The sequence below is a fragment of the Panthera uncia genome (genome assembly GCF_023721935.1).
Source record: "Panthera uncia isolate 11264 chromosome C1 unlocalized genomic scaffold, Puncia_PCG_1.0 HiC_scaffold_3, whole genome shotgun sequence".
Classification (NCBI taxonomy): Eukaryota; Metazoa; Chordata; class Mammalia; order Carnivora; family Felidae; genus Panthera; species Panthera uncia.
The window spans coordinates 84977795-85002198 of NW_026057584.1; the positions used below are offsets into that span (position 1 = coordinate 84977795).

General features: G+C 37.5%; 1 protein-coding gene across 8 annotated transcripts in view; it reads left to right on the forward strand.

Moving 5' to 3' along the window:
- Positions 1–24404, forward strand: part of GTDC1 (glycosyltransferase like domain containing 1) — a 391227-nt gene that overhangs the window by 83400 nt on the left and 283423 nt on the right. Inside the window, exon 2 of one of the 8 annotated variants that reach the window (XM_049615666.1) lies at positions 16114–16172. The exons of the other annotated variants lie outside the window; for them this stretch is intronic. The gene's annotated coding sequence lies outside the window, so the exon portion shown is untranslated. The remainder of the gene's footprint in view (positions 1–16113; positions 16173–24404) is intronic. 8 annotated transcript variants of the gene reach the window in all.

The window sequence follows — 24404 nt, forward strand, 5'->3', positions numbered from 1 at the left end:
TTTTTTGCAACATAATTTTAAATGACTAGTCATTTAAATACTGTATAGATAAAATGTAATTTATTTAACCAATCACCTATTATTGAAGATTTAGATTCTTTCTGCCTTTTACTGTTATAAAAAACATTGTCAAAAACATTCTTGGAAATGTGGTTGATTCTTTCTTTTACATTGCTTCTTATTTTGTCAAACTAATAACATTGACCTAGTCTAAAATTCTAATTGTTGTAAAGGCCTATTGGAAAATACAGTGGGCCTGCCTGGGTGGCTCAGTTGGTTGAGCCTCTGACTCTTGATTTCAGCTCAGGTCATGATCGCCATGAGATTGAGTCCTGCATCAGGCTCTGCACTGATTGTGGAGCCTGCTTGAGATTCTCTCCCTCTCTCTCTCTCTCTCTCTCTCTCTCTTTCTCTGCCCCTCTCCACTGTTCACTCACGCTCTCTCTCTCTCTAAAATTAAAAAAAAAAATTAAAAAAAGAAACTTAAAAAATACAGGGTCATGTGGCTCCGTTGGTTAAATATCCAACTCTTCATCTCTGCTTAGGTCATATTATGGTTCGTGAGTTAGAGCCATGTGTTGGGCTCTGTGCTGACAGTGTAAAGTGGCTTAGGATTCTGTCTGTCTGTCGGTCTCTCTCTCTGTCTCTGTTCCTTCCTGCTTATACTGTCTCTCTCTCTCTCAAAATAAATAAACTTAAAAAATAAATGAATAAACAAAAAATACAGTGGTTTCTTACCCATTCCTTCTAGTCCCCTTCTCTAGAGGCAACCATTTTTAAACCTTCATCTGTTTCTTTTTGTTATTATGTGTCTGCATATTGCTAAATTACATATGCAGACATTGGTACGTTTTGATTCATTTATTTTAGACAGTTTGTTGATTTTGTATTATGGTCTTTGAGGATTTTTCACCTTTACACTGCCACCTCTTTTGTGCGTATTCCCAGTGTTGTTAGATTACAACTTTAAAAAAATGTTTATTTAGTTTTGAGAGAGAGAGGACACACGTGAGTGCGCAGGGGGAGGGGGCAGAGAGAGACAAAGACAGAGGGTCTGAAGCAGGCTGTCAGCACAGAGCCTGATATGGGGTTCAAACCCATGAACCTGAGCCAAAGTCAGGTACTTAACCGACTGAGCCACCCAGGTGCCCCTAGATTACAACTTTTAGCTAACTTTATTATTTAGTGTTATGCTATTACATGTTCACTTCTGAGGTTTTGTTTTTAGTGAAGTTAGTAATGCCTTGGTTGTACATTTGCTTAGTTTTTTGTTTTTGTTTTTTGGTCACTCTTACTTCTTTGTCTTCTAGGAGCTTCTTAATGCTGAGTTTCCATAAAATGAAGCACATCAGATAATTTCAGGTTTTTCTTTAGTATATTATTCTTCCAGGTCTGCGCTCTTCCTGTCCTTCTGCTTTGCTTTTAAACTAGGAACTCCCTTTGGCTTTTCCTGAATCTCATTGTTTTCCTTCTTGTCTTACTCTTATATTGTTGAGGTATATATCCTGTAATAGTTTCCTGAGAAAGATTACGTGAGAGAACAATATCTTTTTTTCAGTTTTCTCACTTGATTGATATTTTTGCCTGAATAATAACATTTCACGTTGTAAATCACTTTCTTTCAGAAGTTTTTTTGCTTTTTTTTAAATGTTTATTTATTGTTGAGACAGAGAGAGACAGAACATGAACGGGGGAGGGTCAGAGAGAGAGAGGGAGACACAGAATCTGAAACAGGCTCCAGGCTCTGAGCTGTCAGTACAGGGCCCGACGTGAGGCTTGAACTCACGGACCTCGAGATCATGACCTGAGCCGAAGATGGACGCTTAACTGACTGAGCCACCCAGGCGCCCCTCCTTCAGAAGTTTTGAAGGAATTAACATTGTCTTTCTCCTTGCCTTTGCAAAGCCCAAAGCTTCTTGATTAAGTTCTGAACATTCACAGAGGTTGGGATGCCATTGATTTTTAACTCTTTTAAAAAATAAATACAAGTGGTATGCATGGGTATATAAGTGTATCATGTTTTTAAAACTTTAAAGACTGGGAAGATGATGGGGTGTCTGGGTGGCTTAGTTGGTTAAGCCTCTGACTTTGGTCCTGGTCATGATCTCACAGTTTGTGAGTTTGAGCTCTGTGTCGGACTCTGTGCTGACAGCTCAGAGCCTGGAGCCTGCTTCCGATTCGGTGTCTCCCTCTCTCTCTGCCTCTCCCCCACTACTGTTTCTCTCTCGCTCTCTCTTTCTCTCTCTCTCTCAAAAATAAACATTAAAAAAAATTTAAAGATGGGGAAGATGAAAAAGGGATTCAAGGCAGAGGGACATGCGGAGGCCAGGTGACAGCAGAGTGTGTTTAGATACATGTGAGATACATCTAGATACTTGTGAGAAGAGTGTGCGACACAGGTGGAACCATGTAGATAGAGACTGAGTAACAGATGCTTATGGCATGGACCTTTGAATTTATTTCGTAGGCACTGTTTCACCCAGCTATTGTTAGCTATATGAAGCCTTCCTTGACTTACAATAGGCAAAATGAATCGACCTGTGTTTTAGCCTCTCTTAGTACTTTGTGCATGCACCTGCATGCAGGTGTGAGTACGTGCATGCTCGTGCATATGCACATACACACACACACACACACACACACACACACACGCCCCACTTTAATTATCTGTGTGCTTGCTTCCTCTAGAATAGATCTGTGGGTACCAGAGCGAGATAATTAGGTCTCTGTTAAAGAAAGCTCAGCAGGTCAGTTCTTGACATTCATGGTGGTTAGGATGGCGTTGAAAACTGGAGGATGAATAGGAGGAAGAAGGAATTAAAGGATGAGAGAACAGAAGGTTATTGCATTGTCCAGATTTGAAGAAATAAGACTGATGTAATAGTCTACTCAGAGTGGGAGGGGTATTACTTCAATTATAGTCTAATCATTCCCCTGGGTCTAATCATTCTTGATTTGGGAAATACTGTGTTATTTTTGTGTACTTTGTACACATTTTGCTTTAAAATTTTCTTCCCTTTTGGTTTCGTTAAAAACAGTCTGAAACATTTTTAACTCTTGCTTTTGTTATATTTTCTTAAACAGCAGTGATATTTTGGTTATACAATTGATGCTTGATATTAATGATGATTTGAAATACTGTCTTGAGTTCATTCCGTTAAAGAAAAACACTGGGGAATTTTAGATGAAAATAATTGGTAAAAACCTTATATTATCCTTTATAGGCATTTCCTTATTCTGAGCAGTTTCATTGCCTAGGAAAGAATGTTAACCCTGACACTGTCTCATTTAAAAACAGCCTTGATGAGGTGGGTCTTTTTTATCAGTAGATGAGGAAATCGAAGCACAGAAAGGTTAAATTTCTTACCCAAGATCATGCAGGTAGCAAGTAGAGCAGAGGATGTTTGTCTCTGGTTTGTGTGTTTCTTCATTATTAAGCATACTTCCTTCTTACAGTTATGGGAAAGATCTTAAGACACATTAATCCTGTAAATGGCATCACGTGTTTATGGTATACATACCTCCCCTATCATCAGCTGACTATTTTGTTTGCCAATTTCCTATAGTGGATAACTTCTCAGATCTTTTTTTGGCCCTTCTTAAATTGCATACCCAACATTGACCACTGTCTTTTCATGAATGAAAAAAAGATGGATCGACATGAGATTATTATTTAGTTTCTTCTTTTTTTTTAATTTTTAAAATGTTTATTCATTTTTTAGAGACATAGGAGATGAAGCATGAGTGGGGGGAGGGGCAGTGAGGGAGGGAGACAGAATCCGAAGCAGGCTCCAGGCTGTGAGCTTTCAGCACAGAACCTGGCATGGGGCTCGAGCACAAGAACCATGAGATCTTAACCTCAGCCGAAGCCGGATGCTTAACCAACTGAGCCACCCAGACTCCCTTAGTTTTTTCTTTTTTATTTCCTATTAAATTTTTTTTTAATGTTTATTTATTTTTGAGAGAGAGAGATCGTGAGCAGTGGGGGGCACAGAGAGAGAGGGAGACACAGACTGTGGAGCAGGTTCCAGGCTGTGAGCTGTCAGCACAGAGCCGGACCTGGGGCTTGAACTAATGAGCCCTGAGATCATGACCTGAGCCAAAGTCAACGCTTAAGTGACTGAGCCACCCAGGCACCCACTTTTTATTTCCTATTTAGAAAATAACTCTATTTTTCATCAAAAATCTTTCTATACTCATTAAGACAACATTGGTGTTCTTGTTTAATGTGTATGGTTGATAGATAAAATTTGATACTATTTACTTTTTATACTTTCTTACACTTTCACAAATTGCTAAAGCCTCTCCAACTGCTGTTTCTTCTTCATGGTATCATTAAGAAGAAGTTACATGTTTCTTCTGAACAGCCAGCAGTTTGGTATTGTAGGAGATACTTAGATATTTTGCAGGGCTTCAGCAAGTTGTTACAGTGAATGTCTTTAAGAGACTGTGCAGTAGGCAGAGCTCTGCAGTTGAGACACCTGTAGAGATCAGCACACCTGCCCTCAAGCAAAAGACAGTAATTAGTTGCTCATATTCCCTTGCAAACTTCTCCAGTTTTGTTGCACATGAAACACAAAGATCACAGCAAGGCTGTCATGAGCTCCGCACTGTTGGAGTTGTTTATGCCCATTCAATTTTTAATGTTCCTATAAGACATTTTGATGGGAACCCTGAGCCTAAAGGGATTTGCATGCTTGATCAAACCTGTGATGATTTAAATATAGAAATAAAGAGAAATCTTTGGATTACATTGACTGTTAACTTTTAGGACAACGTTAGTGGAAAACATTAACATGATACTTGAGGCAAAGTTGTTTTTGATCAACCTTCACAACTTTTCTGTTTCTTGACAGCAGGTATAGCTTCAGTAAATCTAAACAAGTTCTTTAATGCTTATAAATCCAAGTGCATGTGGATGTCTGGATGGCATGGTCTGAATATTTTAAAAGATGATTTTATACCAACCACTTTTATTGAAATTGAACTACTCTCAAGTCTCAATATTTTAGTCCTACCACATTGTCATGTGCAGTTTATATTATTAAAAAATGAGATGACAGGTGATTGAATCTTAGTAAAATAGAGTAGTGTATATGAATTGGATATATTGGGGCCAAGGAAATTTATTACTCAAAGCACTTGGAGGTCTTTTCATACCATTGTTTTATTATTTATTTATTTTATTTGATTATATCTTTTATTTTATTTTATTTTTAATTTTAAATGTTTATATATATATATATATATATAGAGAGAGAGAGAGAGAGAGAGAGAGAGAGAGAGAGAGGGAGAGAGGGATAAAAATTTAAAAAAACTAGCATTTTATCAGGTGACCTTTAAAGTAGCTTTTAAGTCTGGAAATCAATCCTTTGGTTATATTAGCATAAGTTATTAATATACAGCTTTACTAAAGATACATTACTAATTCTTAAGTATATTTAGTTTGAAAAATACTATAATTTCTAATATTATAGCAGATTCTGTTCCCATGGATTCTGAGAAAAAAATAACTGTAGCATCTTATCTTTTTAACATCGAATGATGGATGTACATGCTTCGTACATTGGTTCTGAGAAACAGGTGGGCATCACGGAACTTTCAGATTAGGGTGAACTAAAGAAGGTGTTCTACGGCACTGGACCACCACTGACAGAATTGGAAACCTGAGTGCTAGTGCATTCGTTCAGTCCGTTGTGTGTCACATTTCACTTCATTACTACATAGAATCTTCCAATGGGTTTCTCAGCATAGTGATTCATTAGTTCTTCAGCAAAAAATGGCTTGCCCGATATACTTGTCACAAAGCTTAACCTCTAAATTGTATATACATTTTTCGTATTTGCATGACTTTCTTAGCTAGAAGTAAGCCTCAGTGTGGCCGGAACTAGGGATGCCCCACTTGTGACCTCATGATTGTGTAACTAGCATAAACAAAGTACTCTTACATGTTATATGTGGGACATTTTGGCTAGCTTATACCTCGTTGACTTTCAGTAATTTCACAAAAGTCATTGTTAAGAATTGGTCTGTCCATAGTGGCCTTCAGGATTCCTGATAACTTCATGTAAATGTTGCATAAGACCTTTGGCAGTCTGCTTCTTACATAAATGCTCCATGTGCCCTGGGTTGGTATTTATCTATTTATCCCTTAGCGTCTAACTCAGTGTGATCAGTAGGTGTTGGTTGGATTAGTGAACGATCGAAAATACTATGTAATGCATACGAATAGTCTATGGAACATACTATATAGCAAAGAGTGGATCATAACACTGTTAGCAATAGAAATGATTTTTTTTCTCCTTTTTAATTTTTTTCTCAGTGTAATCCTAGGTCAATTTTTCTTTTTTTCTTCTCTAGAATAAGTACCTATGATTAAAAAAAATTTTTTTTAATGTTTATTTATTTTTTGAGAGAGAGACAGAACATGTGCAGGAGAGGGGCAGAGAGAGAGAGGGAGACACAAAATCTGAAGCAGGCTCCTGGCTCTGAGCTGTCAGCACAAGGCCCGACGTTAACCGACTGAGCCACCCTGGCGCCCCAGTGCCTATGATTTGATTTTAACTTTACCTTTTTACTATCCTTGCATCAAAAATATTCTGTGGGAAAAAAAAAAAGTTATATTTTTACCATGCTGAAGTTAAATTCTTCTTACTCTTAAGTCACAATCTGGATCCATTTAGCTTATTTAGCTTTGTTTTCTACTGTCCTGTAACCCTTGTGTAGGACAGATTTTTCACCCTGTTTCAGGATAAGCCACACTTCCTTCGACCTCGTGCCTTGGCCTGAGCTCCAGTCTCATGAACTCCTGGGTTACTTCTGTTTTTGAGTCACCAGTTTAGAATTAAGTCATAGTGTCCCCACGTTTTGCAAAATGCATGTCTCCATCTAGTTTGTAACTTCATTACTGTGATTTAAAATTTACAAAAACTTAATTCTTTTATTTCTGGCATACGGCAGAATGCTGGGTACTTTGTAGTCACTCAGTAAAACTGTACATGCTAGTTAATCTCTAGCTTTACAATAAGAAAGTAAGCTTCCTCCCAAAGAAGGCGAGAAAGACCTGATAGAGACAGATAGGGACAAAAGAAGGAGGGAGGTAAGACAGGAGGGAGGAGAGGAAGAAATGAAGGAAGGAAGCAGAGAAGGAAGCGAGGTCGGTGTAGCATATTTTGTGAAATAGGGAAAGAGCAGTGATTTTGGATTTGAAAAGCTTCAGTTTAAATGTGATTCTGGCTACTCACTTTGTAATCTTGGATAAGTTTCATAATCTTTGGGATTAAATGATGTTAATATCTACCTGGTAAGCTTGTTGTAAGGGTTGAATTGTAGAATATAAGTAAAGTGCTTATTAAAGCACATTCTCTGGTACATGATGCATGTTTAACGAATGTTAGCTAACTCTGTTACTTTGCAAGCGAGGAAAGTGAGGCTTAGAAAGCTGACCAAGGGTCATATAGCCAGTAAATTGTGGAGAGAGGATTGAAACCCACGTTTTTCTTACTCTGCAGCAGTATGTTTTTAATCGCTCCTCTGCCTTTTGGCTAAGATCGAGTGTAAAGCAGTGTTTTCAAACATTAGTGTACATCAGAATCCCCTGAAGTCTCCTCAAAATATGGATTGCTGAGCCCCAGTCTAGAGTTTCCTGTTCAGTAGGTCTGGGGTGGGACCTGAAAATTTGCCTTTCTTTCTTTCTTTCTTTCTTTCTTTCTTTCTTTCTTTTTTTAATTTTTTAACGTTTATTTATTATTGAGACACAGACACAGAGTGTGAGCAGGGAGGGGCAGACGGAGAGGGAGACACAGAATCCGAAGCAGGATCCAGGCTCTGAGCTGTCAGCACAGAGCCCGACGCGGGGTTCGAACTCACAAACTGTGAGATCATGACCTGAGCCGAAGCCTGCCGCTTAACCGACTGAGCCACCCAGGTGCCCTGAGAATTTGCATTTCTAACAAGTTCCCAGTTGCTGCTGTTCGTTCAGGGACCACACTTTGAGACCCACTGCTGTACAGTTCTATTTCTCCATCCTAGCTGGACCTACGAAATCACTTAGGGAGCTTCTAAATATTACTGACAAAATAGAATCTCTGGTTGTGGGGCCTAAACAGCAGCTTCTTAATTTCTGTTTTATTATTATTTTGTAAGCCCTCCGGGTGATTCTAACGTACAGCCAGAGTAAGAATCACGACCCTGCCTAAAGCTAGACTCTGCAATTTTCCATTAGAACTAGGTAGTAAGCAAAGCGCTGGCCTTGAACACCTCCTGGGTGCTCAGTGATGCAAGGCCACAAGTAGGGTGGTGTTTTGCCCTGTAATGTTTTAAAACAATTGCTCCTGCTTAGAATCTTTTATTATTTTACCTATTCTAATTATTGGTGTGTACTGTCTGCATTTTTCCATCCAGTTTCACCCTCAAATAATGTGCTCTGAATACCTTCATTAATCTCTAGGGTGGATTTTATGTTAACATTTGGCAGAAGCAACTATTTAGCAACAGTTGAAGCATAAAGTAGATAAAGGAATGTATCTAATTAAAAAAGTTTTTTTTTCAATGTTTATTTATTATTGAGAGACAGAGAGAGACAGAGCATGAGCATGGGAGGGGCAGAGACAGGGGGAGACACAGAATCCAAAGCAGACTCCAGGCTCAGAGCTGTCAGCACAGAGCCAGACGCGGGGCTCGAACTCACAAACTAACTCACAAACTTAACTGACTGACCCACCCAGGCGCCCCAGGAATGTATCTAATTTTTTTTTAAAAAACAATCAGTTTAGCAACGTATTGCACTTTTAGAATTCTGATGATGAGTTTGTTCTTTTGTCTGAGATGCTGTTGGACATTTTACGTTTTTATGTTAGGGCACCAGATATTGGTTAGGACAGATGATGATAGGAGTACATATGTAAAAATGCGGTAGAAACATTGGTAAAAAGACTCATTTCTTCTGTTACATGATTCAGTCAATACATATATACAAACCAAGCCATGAAATCATTTACTGGATAAGAGTGGGCAAAATACCACATAATTTCATTAACCTTTAAGCAATGAAATTATAAATCCCTATGCAAATGATTAAGGTTATCATTGCCTATCACCCCCTTTTGATACCTACAGACTGTTAATTCTTCTCTGTCCTGCTGAGTCTTATTAAAACTTCTGATTGATGTACTTTTATTAAAAGGTTTAGAATTTACCAATTTAAAACACTTGCTTCACACTATCACCTCTAATTTAACTAGGCCATCAAACACAGTATTTTGCAAAGCGGAAAAAGTCAATAGCTGTTTCTTTAAAAAAAATAATAAATTGAAATGAATTTTAAACTCTGCTTGGAGGTGAGCAACTGCTATATACTACTAGGTCTTTTGATAGTTGATTTGTTCCTTTAGTATGCAAATTTTAGGTTTACAAAGATCTACTGCTTTTATTTAAGAAATATGCCTGGAGGCTAGATTGGTAAGCTTTAGGGAGATATCTAGTTTGGTGTGAAATAAATAGTTGTTAAAGGATCACATGAATTGGGTCCCAGAAGATAAAGAGTAGAGCTGAGACAGATTGAGAAAAACGGACTATATTTCATTTCATTTGGCTAAAAATACCACTAAATTAAAAATGAAGACAATGAATGATGGCAACACAAAGAAAATCAATGCGAATAAGCCATTTTGGTGTGGGGGGGTGGTTAGATTTTGTGAAAAGTTCTGACTAGTGAGAAGTTTAAAGGAAAGGGCTTACTATATCCCTGACCAAAGAAGTATACTTATACGTTTGGAAGGCTCTTGCGAGCTTTAGAGTTTTGGGAAAGAAGACTCTTGACCTCTTGGCCAAGGAGGAAGGGGTGGGTTACTTTCCTGGCCTGTCTGCAGCATCACTTATGGTCAGTGAGATGACAGATGTCATAGAACATCCTCACATTCAAAAGGAAAGGACTCAGGATTGCTATTTTAGGTTGGAGTCTATAGGTAATCTGGTTCGCAAGTGTAAAGCAAATGATGTAATAATAGACTTCTAGCTTTGGGGAAGCGTTTATCACCGAACTTTTGCATCTTTGATTCTCAGATGGATTAAAAAAAGAAAAAAAGTTATGAGATATATTTCTACCTTGATAGCTTCTATAATTCTCTTTACCTTTTTTTTTTTTTTTTAAGTGCTTCTGTCTGCCTTTTTGGATGTTTTTATGCACCCTGGCTCTCAGAGATAGAATATTCCAACAGTATCATCTAGCAAATAAAGTGTCTGCTGTATGTGCATGTTTGTTTTGTGTCTCTGGTGGTGGACACTGAGGGATGGAGAACAGGGATGATGATGATGGGTGAAGATGGAATGTTGAGGCTTTCTTTGAGGCTGGAAGTCCTCAACCTTTTTACCATCAAGGACCCCCTCTATGCAGGTTTGTATATATGAATAAGTAGATTTCCATACCTTTTCCTGTTCAGCATTATTTTTGTTAGTTTTTATTTTTGGACTTTAAGATTATTTTAAAGTTTATTCATTTATTTTGTGTGTGTGTGTGAGAGAGAGAGAGAGAGAGAGAGAATATATAGCACATGCATACGTGCATGAGCAGTGGAGGGGCAGAGAGAGGGAGAGAGAGAGAGAATCCCAAGCAGGCTCCACACTGTCAACACAGAGCCTGACTTGGTGCTTGAACTCTTGAACCGTGAAATCATGATCTGAGCCGAAATCAAGAGTCGGCTGGTTAACCAAGCTGAGCCACCCCAGCATCCTGGACTTTAAGATTATTTTACAAACTTTTGAATAGTCATTATGTTCACTGTATGCAAATTCAAAAAGTGACAAAAGCTATGAAATTTCTCTTATGCCCTGGTCCCTTAATACTTTCTTTATACACATGTAATCAGTGTGTGTGTGTGTGTGTGTCTTTCTAGAGACGTATACATATATAATCAATATATTTGTTTTTGTTCATGTATTGGTTTATATATTTACCTTGTGAACATTGTATTTTGGAAGTTTTTTTTTTTTTAAATGCCAAACTGCACTTAACAATATAGGTTTTATAGCCTTATTCTGGTATGACTTATTTCTATTAGCTTTTAATAACACTGAAATTAGTTTCAGATCTGCCCCTCACTCCACCCCCTTGCACTTCGTGAAGCAGAATTCCACGTAAATCTTGGGGAGGTTCCATGCTTATGTGTCAAATTCTGCCTTTCTTCGGTAGCCTCAGTGGGCGTGCAATGTTTCTGAAGCCCTTGCAGTTATCACGTCCACACAGTAATGCTTTCTTGTTCTTGAGGAATTCTCATTTGCACATGCTGGGTTCAGAACAGATTCTTTTGTGTCTTTTTTCCTTATTTCATTCTTGTACTCTCCTCCACTCACCTCGTTTTATTTCTGAATTTCCATTTTTCTGTGAGCTTTTATATTTGTACTCATATTTGGTTTTATTTAATTTGACTTCTTTTTTTCTGATCTTAGTTGAGTGTGTAAGTTTAAGAGTGCTGGGAACCATCTGAGACTGTTTTGTTCCTTTAAATTTTACTTCTATTGAGTCTGTAAAGGGTACTGATTGAGAGCATGGGATCTGGAGCCAGATTGCCTGGTTTGAGGCCTAACAACATGACCTTGGGCAAGTTACTTAACTTCTTTCTGCTTTATGTTTCTTACACTGTTCAGTGGGGTGTAACAATATTATCTACTTTAGAGATGCAGTGATTAAATTATATAACAATTGCATAGTGCATATCAAATATTAGCTATTTGTATTTTTATGATATAGCTGTGATTATATTTGGTTTTTATAGGATGTGACTTAGCGTTTTTAAGCTTATAATTTTGAATATATTTGTATATATTTGAAGGAACCATATAAATCTTCATTCCAGAATGTAGCCTTCTTATTTATTTACTTTATGTTTCTGTTTTTGTTTTTTTTTATTTTAGAGAGAGAGAGAAAGAGAGAGTAAGCAGGGGAGGGAGACAGAGGGAGAGGGGGTGGGGGGGGAGAGAGAGAGAGAGAGAGAGGGAGAGGGAGAGTCTCATGCAGGCTCTAGCCTCAGTGCAGAGACCAACACGGGGCTCAATCCCATGACCCTGAGATCGTGACCCTAGCAGAAACCAAGAGTCGGATGCTGAACTGACTGAGCCTCCCACGTACCCCTAACCTTCTTTTCTAAACTGTTAAAATGAATCTATAAGCTATCCGGATAAAATAGTAAGTTCTGAATGTGAGGGTAACTTGAATATATATATATATATCAATTCTCTTTCCTTCCCTTATTGGTTGAGCCTAGTGTGTATATTTTTTTTCATGGTGTTCTTTTTGTGTATGTAGAGCAGCAGTCAATAGAATTACAATGCAATAATTTAAAATTTTCTAGTGGCCACATTAAACAAGTAAAAAAAAAATAAGTTTAATTAATTTTGTTAATATATTTTATTTAACCCTATATATCTAAGTTACTATCATTTCAGCATGTAAGTAATATAAAATTATTGAGATATTTTACATTCTTATTTTTGCCCCAAGTCTTTGAAATCTACTGTGTATATTCCACTTACAGCACATTTCAATTCAGACTAGCCACATTTCAAGTGTCTAATAGGCACATGTGGCTAGTGGTTACAGTATTAGGACAGTTGTAGTGTATAAACTACTTTCAAATTTGTCCTTTTAGTTTAGGGAGGGTTTTATGATATTTTGCAACAATTGATAAAGCTAGATGCATCTAATAGGCAGATAGAAATGATAGGTTTGCGGTGTGAAGAAAGCTATGGGAGGGGTTGGATTTGGGAGGGATCAATGAATATATAGATGGTAATTGAAATCTCAAAGTCAAGGACAGAATGAAACCATAATATCCCTGAGGATAAAGCCCCAGGGGATTCCTAGAAAAAGAGCCAAGTTAAAATAGGGAACACTCATAGACTAGAGAAGAGCTGCTAGGTGGTCGCACCCTGGAAACCAGTGGAAGGGAATTTCAAGGAGGCATGGTGGGTAGGCCTGACAAGTGCCAAAGTCTAGCAGAATGAGGAATGAAAGTAGGCAATTATTAGCATACCTTGGCAATGGCTGTTTCAGTAGAGTGATAGCTCAGGAAGCTATGTGGTAGTTTGAGCATTGATGGAAGTTCCGGTGAAGGCAATGAGTCTATATTCTTTTTTATGGAGCTTGTCAGGCTAGTTGGTAGTGTTGAAAGAAGTGTGCTATTTATGAATGAGAAGGAGCCAGTGGAGAAAAAAAGATTGGAAGTGGAGGAAAAGGAGAAGAATGGTGGAGCACAGTTTTTAGAAAAGGTGCGAATGAATAGGGTTCAGTGCATAGGCAGAGGGGTTAGTAATGGCACAGAAGAAGGTGAATTACAAAATAGGAGAGAAAGCATTCTGAGATGGGAATTTGTATGAATTTGTATATGATAGAGTGGATTCCTAGTTGTAGGCAATAGCTCGTTTAAGTTGCAGCCAGCCAGCTAGTTTAAGCAAAAAGGGATATGTTACACACTGCTTAATTCCCCAAAGTGCCAAGGAACTAACCTTGACTGTTAATAAGCTAGGAACAGCACAAGCCAAGGGAAGCATCCAGTTACAGTATTTTAGTAGAAGATCCACCGTCACTTGCTACTAGGAACCTGTGATATTAGGGGTCGTTTAATAGAGTATCTGGCCGATTTTCTCAGAAGAACAACATGCCTTCACTACAAGATTTGATCTCTTTGGAGGTGGTCACCACCTTGACTTGCTCACTTCTGTTTTCTAAGTCTTGCATGGATTTTTCTGATTGTTTGGATCTGGGTCCCCATAGAAGGCATGATGCAAATGAATCTGGGAAATGGAGTTTTTAGCTTTGGACGTCCTATAGTAGAGGAATCTAGAGAGCAAGCTAGAGATGGAGTGCACCCTGGGTGCTTCTGGCTCTGATCTGTCATGAATTAGAGTCAAGATTCACTCAGGGCACCAGTCATCTGAAGGTTTGAGCATCGTGGATGGTCCACCTACAAGATGGCTCACATGTAAGCCTTTGTTGGTTGATTCTGGCTCTTTGGCAAGAGGCCATGTAGACTGTTCCATAGAGCTGTTTGTCCTCATGATGTGGCAACTTGCCTCACCCAGAGTGAGTGATCCAAGAGAGCAAGGAGCTAGCTGTAGTATCTTTTAGGACCTAGCCTCAGAAGTCAGATAACATCATTTCCAGGGCATTCTGTTTTTCATTCAAACCAACCCTCATGCAATGAGAAGGAACTACATGAAGGCATGAATTTCATGAGGTGAGGATTTGGGGCTCTCTTGGAGGTTGGCTACCATGCCTCCCCACATTCCCCATTGCCCATCTTCCTTTAACAGTAGAAATTGATCAAATTTATCTGTAGAAGAGAAAAACAATTGAAAAAAAATAGAAGGGAACTTGCCAAGAATTTGGATAGACTGTGGTTTTGTGTTGGATCTTAAGGGTACCAAGTGCACAGTAGCTGCCAATTTTTTAAAAGATTCAGAAATGCTGTTCAGTTACTTGTTCTCAGGCTTCTCCTCTAAAGGCAGACAGTGTATCATAAAATTATAACTCAGTCTAGGTGTGTGTATTTTGATGTTTGAAGATAATGAGGTTATGATATACTGTCTTCCAGAATAGCTCTCCCTCTCCTGTCCTCCTCTCTGAAATGAAGAGGTTTGACTCGCTGTCCCTGTGGTCCTTTCTCAGCCTCCATTTCCTAAGACCCTGACTAGCTTTGAGAACTGGAGTGAACATCTGTGACATACTGGATAGATGTAGGCCATTCTCCAATGCCTTGGTCACATCATCTTATTTCTTTCATATCATGTGTCACAAACTGAAATGATACTGCTGATGTGTATGTCTCCTTGCATCCTTCCTTCTCTTCCCAAAATCAAGCTCTAGCAGGGCAAGTTTTGTCTTGTTCACTGCTGAATTCCCAGCAACCAGTGCAGTGCCTAGTAGATGCTCAAGGGGTGAATGTCTAAATAAGAAAATGATTTTTCGAGGAAATGTATTACAAGATCATTATTTGTAATAGCCCACCTCAAAAGTTTTGTTTTGTGTTCTCCTTCTACTTGATTTACGTCTTCTGAGCCTTTCTCTTATCTTTTTTCTCCTTTTTTTTTTTCCTTTTTTGGTGACTCCAGCTCAGGATTCTTTCTGTGGCTGTGAATGTTTTTGTCTTGTTCAGAGTTGGTGGCTGGAAGGGTCTCCATACTGATTTCTTTCTGAAATAGGTTATTTGGACTTCCTGAGTACTGTTTAATTAAGATAATTCTTTTTAGAGATGCTTTTGGTGATCCTGTGACTTTATGCTATGTATACGGTTTGGGAGACATATTTCTCATTGCTTTGCTAGCTCTTCCCTTTTATTTGCCATACAGATCCTTTTTGGATGAGTTACTATGTTAGTTTTGACCCTGTCAGTATTGATGGACCTAAGGATTCTGACTTTAATGTATACAGCATAGGAAAGTCACAATATCCACCCTTGGGTGTATTGTAAGATCTTACTGTCTTCACTGTGCATGGCTTGCAGAGAATACAGAGCTGTGTAAGTTAAGTAACAGCTCACACCTGATATAAAGCTCTCCCAGAAAGTAGTGTACTTACGGTATTTACCCAGATACAGAAGTGTCTGTGTACCTCCATTGTTTCCCTGGAGTGAAAACCCCAGACCTGGACTGATTATCCATATGCATTCCAACCTGTCTCTGAGATCTTAGACTATCCTCAGCAGAGGTTCTTGACAGCTTTTTGGATTATGGAGCTTTTTACAAATCCGACAAACTATTGACCTTCTCTCCAGAGAGGTATCCATTTACATAAACCCACACATTTTACATATATCATTTAGAAGTGTATAGACTCCTAAAGTTCATCCATGTACCAAGGTTAAGGACCTCTAATCTGAATTCTTCTTCTTAGTTTTGAGTTATAACTGATTTGGGAAAATTTGGAATGATTGAAAAGAAAAACTCTTATTAGTTAAGACTCAAAACATTTCTGTCCTTGGAGACTCTTCTTCCATCCTGGAATATTCAAGAATCAGAATACTGGATCATCCAAGCAAACTCTTGTCCAGATAAGGATTCAGAATTTAGGCTGGGCTTATTTTGAAGATAATATCTTAATTACGTCCTTTGATCTCACAGGTACCTCTGATTAGATTGGATATATGTAAAGAGGGAAATCACTGTTTCTGGATCATCAGGTGAGCACATGGGACTTCATTTTAATTTGTCCACTGAGTCAGTCCTCTGTCAGTATGTGGGTATTTCCTATCATCTGTTCTTTCTTTATTGCAGTGTGGGTCAGTGAGATGATAAATATTTCTTAAGTTTTACCAGATTACTTCCTCTGCTGCTTGAAGTCAGATTTCTTTATTTTAATTTTATCTCATTATTATTGCATATACTCACACTTCTGTAGCAGATAAAAATTCTCTGCTCTTCTTTTTATGTATATACTTTGGAGAGTTGTGGACAGCTCTCATATTGTTCCTTGGTTGTCAGCCAAGTTATACACATTTAACTCCTTTAATCTTTCTTTGTAATTCAGTCGGCTTGGCTGCTTTTTCTAGATTTTCCCCCATTTCATCTGCATCATTAATAAACAGAAAAAACATGTTATCGCCTGGCTTCTTCTACATACTTTCATTCTTTTTCCTTCCTGGTTTTGCGTCAGATTCCTCATTGAACTAAAGCCAGCCAGACATCATTTCTCTGGGCCACTTTGGCAAAACATGAATGCCTTGCTTACAACTATCAGTGTCCCAGGCAGTAACAGCATCACCGGTATACACAAGAGGAGAGAAAGGGAACGTCAGGAGAACACTGAAGAGTGAAATGATACATTTTTCGATTCTGTGGCAGACCAGCCCATGCCACCCAGGGTAAATCTTGGTACCTGAAACCTTCCCCACAGGGTTTGTCCTCCCAAAGTGTGGTGCACAGCACCAATTTGAATAATAAGAGAAGCCTGGGCTGTGTATTGTTTGTGAAGTTTGGCCACTGTTCTCACTCGGTTTCTTTTCCACACTCTCCCACTCCCACCCCTTTTCCCAACACCGATCGTGACTTGCTGTCAGAATCTGTGGCCATGAGCAAAACTGGGCGGGGGATCATTTTGTGGGAAATTAGATAGGTTCAGGTGGTAATGCCTCATGCTTCTGTGTGTCACATCTGAGGCAAGTGCTTTAGTTCTCGCTGTTTCTGTAACAGTCGTTGGTCTTCTTGTAACACCTGGTTCAGTGGAGATGTACAGGAGGAAGGGACAAGTGCACCTTTGGTGCTGTTCATCAATGCTGTATTAGTTTCACAACTTTGTTCCTGTCCTGATTGGCAGGGAGAAGCATACTGCTTCTAGATGATGCTGAGCTTAGTGTAAAATATGCCAGCATGGGATCTGGGCTTGTCACAGTTCATTTTTTCTTTTCATTTGGTTTGTAGAAAATGGACTTCTACCTCTACTTATCTTGTACATTAGAGAGAAAAGGGTCATATGTCTAGCTGATGGCTTATTGGTGTTTTTACTCACCAGATTCAGGTAGTGTATTTAGTTGAAGCTTGCAACAGCACACGCTCGGCTTTCTCATTTGTGTTAGCTTTGCTCCTAGTACAGAATTGAATAGGATAGAAGAGACGGTTTTCCTGTTTGTCTCTGTGGCAACTTTCTAGATGATTTGTGGTTTAATCCTTTAAACATTTTTGATCATTTATCACCTCTTTTCTTGTAAAGGCATAAAATATTCAGATACTACTGTTACAATCTTTTAATCAGGTTATTTTATTTTGAGGAAATCAAGGTCAGAATAACAGCTGACACAGTTGCCTCTGAATAGTGACCTAAAAATTACGACACTTCTGTTAGTTTTCTGTCTGACTTTATGGCCTTCGTTCATCTATCAGATTTTAGATAAGATCATGTGATTGTGAGTCACATATTTCTTGATCTCTGGCTTCTTGAATAGGTAAGCATGTAACCTGGACCCCTTTAGGTCTGATTCTTTAAAAAATGTTAATCTCTCATGTGCCTTTAAACTGCCGACAGCGTTGTACCCAAGTTAATTTCTTTACGCAATTGGTAGATTCTTCAGCATAACTTTTGTTTCTTGAGTCTTTTCAAGACCTGTCAAAGAAAACAAAATGCTAACCTGACTTTAAGGGGCAAAAAAAATCCTCCCCCCTCCCGGCCCCGTACTATATTATTCTTTGTTCTCTATGTGCATCAAAGTGACAATCCCACACTGTCTCAATTGAGGGAGTCTAGCACAAAATAAAAAACAGCCTGGCACTGTTCTAGGCTGGCAGCCAAAATGTTTTGTGTAGCTTGGTTCTGGCAGTGGTTTTCATAAGGCAGAGGGTCTACCCTCCCAGCACCACTGAAGGAAGGCAAGCAGGCTTAGTCTCTCCTGCTTCTCCCATTTCTTTTCCTTCCTTTTCCTCTTCCTTCATGTAGAGCACCATAGGAGAACAACAAAGCAACTTTTTCTTAAATAGAAACACCGTTCTCCTCACAACTTCCCTGTTTACTAAATGGCATTGTTCCTTAGGGAAGCTTGTGTGAAATCTCCCTTTTCCAGCTCTTAGAGATTTCCTTCACAGTTGGCATTTTTGCCACGCTTTTCAGAAACCCCTTCTGAATATTGCTAACTTTGGTCCTGTTGACATGGTATTTTTGATTGATTGGAATCCTGTCTTCCTTCGCAGCTTCTTATTTGAATGGAAACTCTTGAAGATAACTTGGTGGTTTTAAATGGATTTTTATGCCAAGATAGCTCTTGTTGAAACCCAAAAGTCTGCCATTGTTTTCTATTTTTGTCTAAAACTCAGGGTCAGCTTTTAGCATTTGTGAATTGAATACTCATTTTTAGAATGTCTGATAAGTTTAGGTAAGCAAGTTAACTTCCATTAAATATAAAGATGTGCATTAAAAATTTTTTCCTTTGAAATGAAAATGCAAGGTTAAGCAGAGTGCTTTTAGGTTTCCCAGTTCTTTCTAAATTATAGCTAGGGACCTATTATTACAAGGAGTGTGAACAGGTAGCATTATGATTTTTAAGTGATGATTTGAGCAGGAGACTAGGTTTTCACTATGAGCAAGCATTCTATGAAATTTCGTAGAATGTTCCTCAAAATGCAAATGTGTTTTCTGTTGTATTAAGCAAAAACAAATGACTGACTTTCAAGTGCTCTATTTTAAAAATTAGTGTTTTGCAATCAAGATAAGAATAGTTAAATAGGCAGAATATGTTTTCTAAAGAGGAGATTGATATTATTGTGACTGATTTTTATTTTAAAAACTTGTCAATGATTTTTGGCAATAAGAAAATGACTTTGGGAGGAAAAATTCATGAATTTTTGTTAATGGTATAACAATTGTGACCGAAAAGAAAGTAAATATGGTTCCTGTTAGAATTATTAATGTGAATCATTTTTATATACCACATATACTGGGAAATAGACCTATTATGCATACATTAAGATAAACTTGTACAATCTAAGTGTTGTTTTTTTTTCCCTAGAGATTTATTTTTAATTTAGAAAATGCTTTAAAATCATTGAAAGGATTTGTAAAACAGGTATATGAGAAGTATGCATTAAATAAACTCACCTGTTATTTTCTCTCAATCTCAAGACAGGTTCAGCAACATATTGGCTCATTAATTTCACAAAACAAACAAGTACCCACATTGCTTTATATGTATAATGCACATGTTAATAAATGCTAACAATTCTCCATTCCCCCCAATGCTGTTTTTTTGACTTGTATTTAAGTGCCCTTTTCTGTAGAGTAGCTAAAATCAATCTGGGTGAGATGCCTGTTAAGTTATATCAATTAAATCTTTAGGTCAACATTTTACATTTTAGACGTGTGACATTTTTTAGAAGGAAAGCCAGTGAAACTTTTTTTTTCTTGGTCCTCTTAAGTGCGTGACTGTCTGTCTGGAGTCCTCTGTGCCCAGGTGTGATGGTATAGACCAAAAGCTTATTCTCTATGTTCACCTGTATGTTTATTGCATATTAAATACTATGCATTCACTTTAAATACATTTTCTCCAGTGCTATAATTTTGATTTGCAATTAAGCCCTTTGTCTTTTCTGTGGTAGGAACATATCTTTCAGTGACTTAGGAATTGCAACACGAATTGTTGTATTTATTTGTTTATTCTAACTATACACAGGGGCATAGTACAATATATTTAAGACCTGTAATGTTTGAGTGTTTGAGCAGGGTTTTTTTTTTTTTTTGTAAATACTATTGAGCTTTTCCTTTTTGTAGGTAATAAATTCTATAGTTTTGTTTAATGCAGAACATATATCAAAGCTGTATCTTTATGGTTTGACATTATATGGTTTGCAGGAATTACTGTTTAGTAACTTAATCATATTTGTAGCAACCTGGAAAAAGAGCTTTATTGAGGGATGTCAGCAAAGTTGGATAAATACTAAATTCATTATTTTAACCAGGATTTTATGTTATTGTATTAGATACCATGTTTATAATTATGAGTAGTGTTTTGTTTCATTGGAGTATCACTTCAGGTTTTAAACGTTACTCCAGGGTAGGTGGCTTGAATATTTTGTTTGATGTCAAATATTGGTAACCTATAATAACAGATGTGGATTTCTGAATTTATGTGGTCAAAGATATTAGTAATCTTCCCTTACACGTGTGGTACAGACTTCAGTGTTAAATTTTGTTAGAGAGTATTACAAGAACGCGTGTGTGTTAATTCGGTCGTTTGGTTCTTCCTCTAATTTTTGATACATTTTAATTCCCCCTGCCTGACATATTATCATTCTGTAGAATACTGTCACAAGTATTTCATATGTTTTCTGTGGCATCTCACACTGCTCACTTTTTATCCATAGTACCATATGAGTTCCCCCTTTCAGGTTTGCGCTGCATATTTTAAGCTGCTGATAGTGTAAGTACATTGCAAGGTAAAGTGACATTTAGCTTTTTGAGCTAGTCTCATTTTTAGCATGAAAGCAGGGTGGTTCCCCCCGCCCCCCATCTTCTCGTATTTCCCATTAAAACAAAGAAATTCAACAAAAAAGCAAACAAAGAAATTCAGAGATTTGGCTACAGCAGCAATTGAAATGCATCAAAAAGTGGCTACTACAATACAGTTTTATTAATGAATGATCTACATTGGTTCCAGCTGTGTCCATGTGATTAGGCCTTCACCAGGCAGCCATGGGTATTTCCCTATTGCTTTTATTTGATTTCCAAGAATGTGTCATCTGTTACATCAGCCCCTGCCAATATGCCCCCTGTAAAAGTGTTTTGTTTTCTTTTTCCTTCCAAATTTCTGAAGCATAAGTTGAATACCCACACATATCCCTGCCGAAATATTGTTTCTAGTGAATAGTGGCCTAGGTTTCTATGCCTGGTGTTGCATACCAAAATTCCAGAATATAAATTAAAGTAAATGTTTATTAAGTTTATCAGTAAATGCTCAGAAGTGTGGTTGCCTGGTAATGCTAAAGATAGACTATTTTCGCTTTTACGTTTCCATCTTAATATTTTATTACAGTGGTATAATGTGTTATAGAGGTGGACAAGCTTGCAGATTGAAATGGGGATCGTCCAGATTGTTCCCTTCCCTGGACCATATGGTATAGTTCTAAAAGCCTTTTGTACGCTGTCTGTTCAGTTTATTGTAAACTCAATCTTTAGTGCACCTAAAAAGATAACCAAATAAAAATGGGCCTCAGAAAAAGGACTTGATATCATGTAAGGGCCTAGAAATACTTGTTTTAAAGGAGATAACTGCAGATGAAATTGAAGTTGAGATGATATAAACAAAGGAGACTTGTCATTCTCTGAATATGCTTTTGAGTTCATATGGATTGACCAGGATTGCCTTTGAATGCTGGTTTTAAAATGAAGGAATTTATGTTCTCTGACTATACTTATTATCCTTATTTATTTTATTCTTGCAGTCTCATGAAGAAGAGAATATAGCTTTTATCTGTTTTACAGAGGAAGCTTCTACCTAGGAACAGAGCCAAAAATATATATAAGCCCCAGGTTTTATGAATATATAGGGTTTTTTTTTTTAAATTGATTTCGGTGAGAATTTAGGGCTAAAACTTTCAATTATTTCACCCTTTAACTGTTACCTCTACTCAGATTATTGAAAACTTTCTAATTCCTTTCCCCCACCCCCAACTTGACCTATTATGGTTCCATAATTCTATTTTAGGAAAATGGGATAAGAGATTGCTTATCCCATATGCTAAGACTCTTTAAAAGCTGGGAATGAGATGATTTCTCCTGACTCTCACTCCCCTTCCCTCTAAAGTAAGCTACTGTTAGAGAGGAGCATTAGACATTATCCATTGCTTTTTGGCACAAGAGATTTGAAGCTGAAATTCTACCAAATGAGGGGAAAAAAAAAGGAGAGCCTGTGAAGAGCACGATTCTTTACTCTATCATTACCCTGAACCACTGAAAGGGTAACTGAGAGGAACTCAAATGTTATTGGAATGTGTAATTTTCCTTTGAATGGCCACAGTGAAATATATTTGAACAAAAAAGGCAGAAAAAGTATATGTGGCTTATGGAGTGATGGTGATTGAAATGAATGAATCTTTCCAGCACTCTAAGATAGAAACTATTCCAAGAATGGTACACATTCAAAATGTGTCCAACAGAAACTTATACAGACTATTACCTTAAGGAGCTTACTAGAGAGAAGTGGAATAGCATCATAATTTAATAATGGTAGTGGTAAATTGGACCCCAAATATATTTGGGATATATATTTTTTTAAGTTTGAAAAATTTTTAAAAACGTAGAAACTGATTTCGGTTTGCAGAGGAAGTCTTTCCTATTAAAAAAAATACTGTTATCTTGTGGTCTTTCATTTATTCAGAAGCTGCTTTCTAAAGTGCTCGCACAATTGAAAGCATAGTTTACACTGTGAAATAAACTAGGTTCCTTGTTCCTTCTCTCTTTTCATTCTCCTTCCTTACTCCGTTCCTAATCTTTGGCTATTTGATTCTATGTGTATATTGCATTTGTGAATGATATATATACCACACCATAAAAAATATTACTTTATAGATTTGAGGATCAGTTAAGAAGGGAAATAAAAATCTTGTAATGACTATGCAACAAATAGATTTCTGTGGAAGAATTAGAACATGCTTATTTACATAATCCACATTACTGAAAATTGTAGGACAATTGTAGAAATGTAAATTCAAAATTGTTTTTATTTCTTCTAGCTGGGAAGAACTAGATCATAGCATAAGCTGAGGAAGGGGGAGCCATAGATAGTTTAACTCAAATCCTTCCTCTTTGCTGCAGCTTCCTTTTTAATGGTAAAAATGCCTCTGGCTCCAGAGAGTAGAAAATCTTACTGACTCTGACTGAAATGAGGAAGGGTTTTGTTTGTCTCATAAGAAGTCTGGAAGCAGTTAATTCACAGATAGCTGATGCCATCAGGGACCCAGGTAGCATCTCGTTTTCCCACATCCTTAGCATGTAACTTGCCTTTTATTACACAAATGACTTTTGTTCCTCCAGAAATTGTGCTTACCTTCAAGCAGGAAGAAAAGTGAAGGATTCTCAGAAGCGCTTTCCTCATGGGGGGCCGCCTCTTTTTTTTTTTTTTTTTTTTAAGAAAGGGATGTCTAAGAAAAAAGAAAGAAAGAAAGGGATGTCTGCTCATGGGGGACATCTCCTTGGCCAAAAGTCTGTCACATAAGTACTTCTAGAATGAGATAAAAAGTTTTTAGCCATCTTGTTTCTATTTTGGAGGAAGACAGGGAAAAAGAGAATGGGAATGAAGGTTGAGTGAGCTCTCCGAGTTCTCTGCCATAATTCTCAATTTTTTTGTATGATGAGTTGCTTGGACCTTTGAACTTTCTGGGTACTTGGTGTATATAGTAACTTGTTGGTTCCCTTTTGATATAAGTACATATGTTTTGGTTTTGTAATGTTATTTCTGTGTCTGACAACAGGAACTGTAACTGGGTCACCTTGGTGTCTTTACACTTACCACAGTGCCTAGATGTGGGTCTTCACTCAACACTTGTTGAATGAATGGATGGATGAGTATTAGGAAACATATTATATTTGTAATATTATTGGTGTAAATCATTTATGCCTATAAGGGATATAGTGATAGTTTTAATTTGTGAGGGGTTGTGGACTACATTTTACTGATTTGTCTGTTACTGCTAAGGGAAAATCAAAGTTGCAAAGTTGTTTTGAGTGGAAGGTGCTTAGTTACAAAGGTTATAGGAGAATCCTCAAAATGACTTAGTACCAGTGCTTTTGCTGGAGTACATTATTCCATGAGTAAATAAAAATATAATTTCCTTTTAACCCTTTGCATAGACTATTGTTTAAACAAGGATATCTTGCATTTGTCATATATTAAGATCTCAGTTTTTGAAGAAGTAAGCGATTTGAACTTATCAAT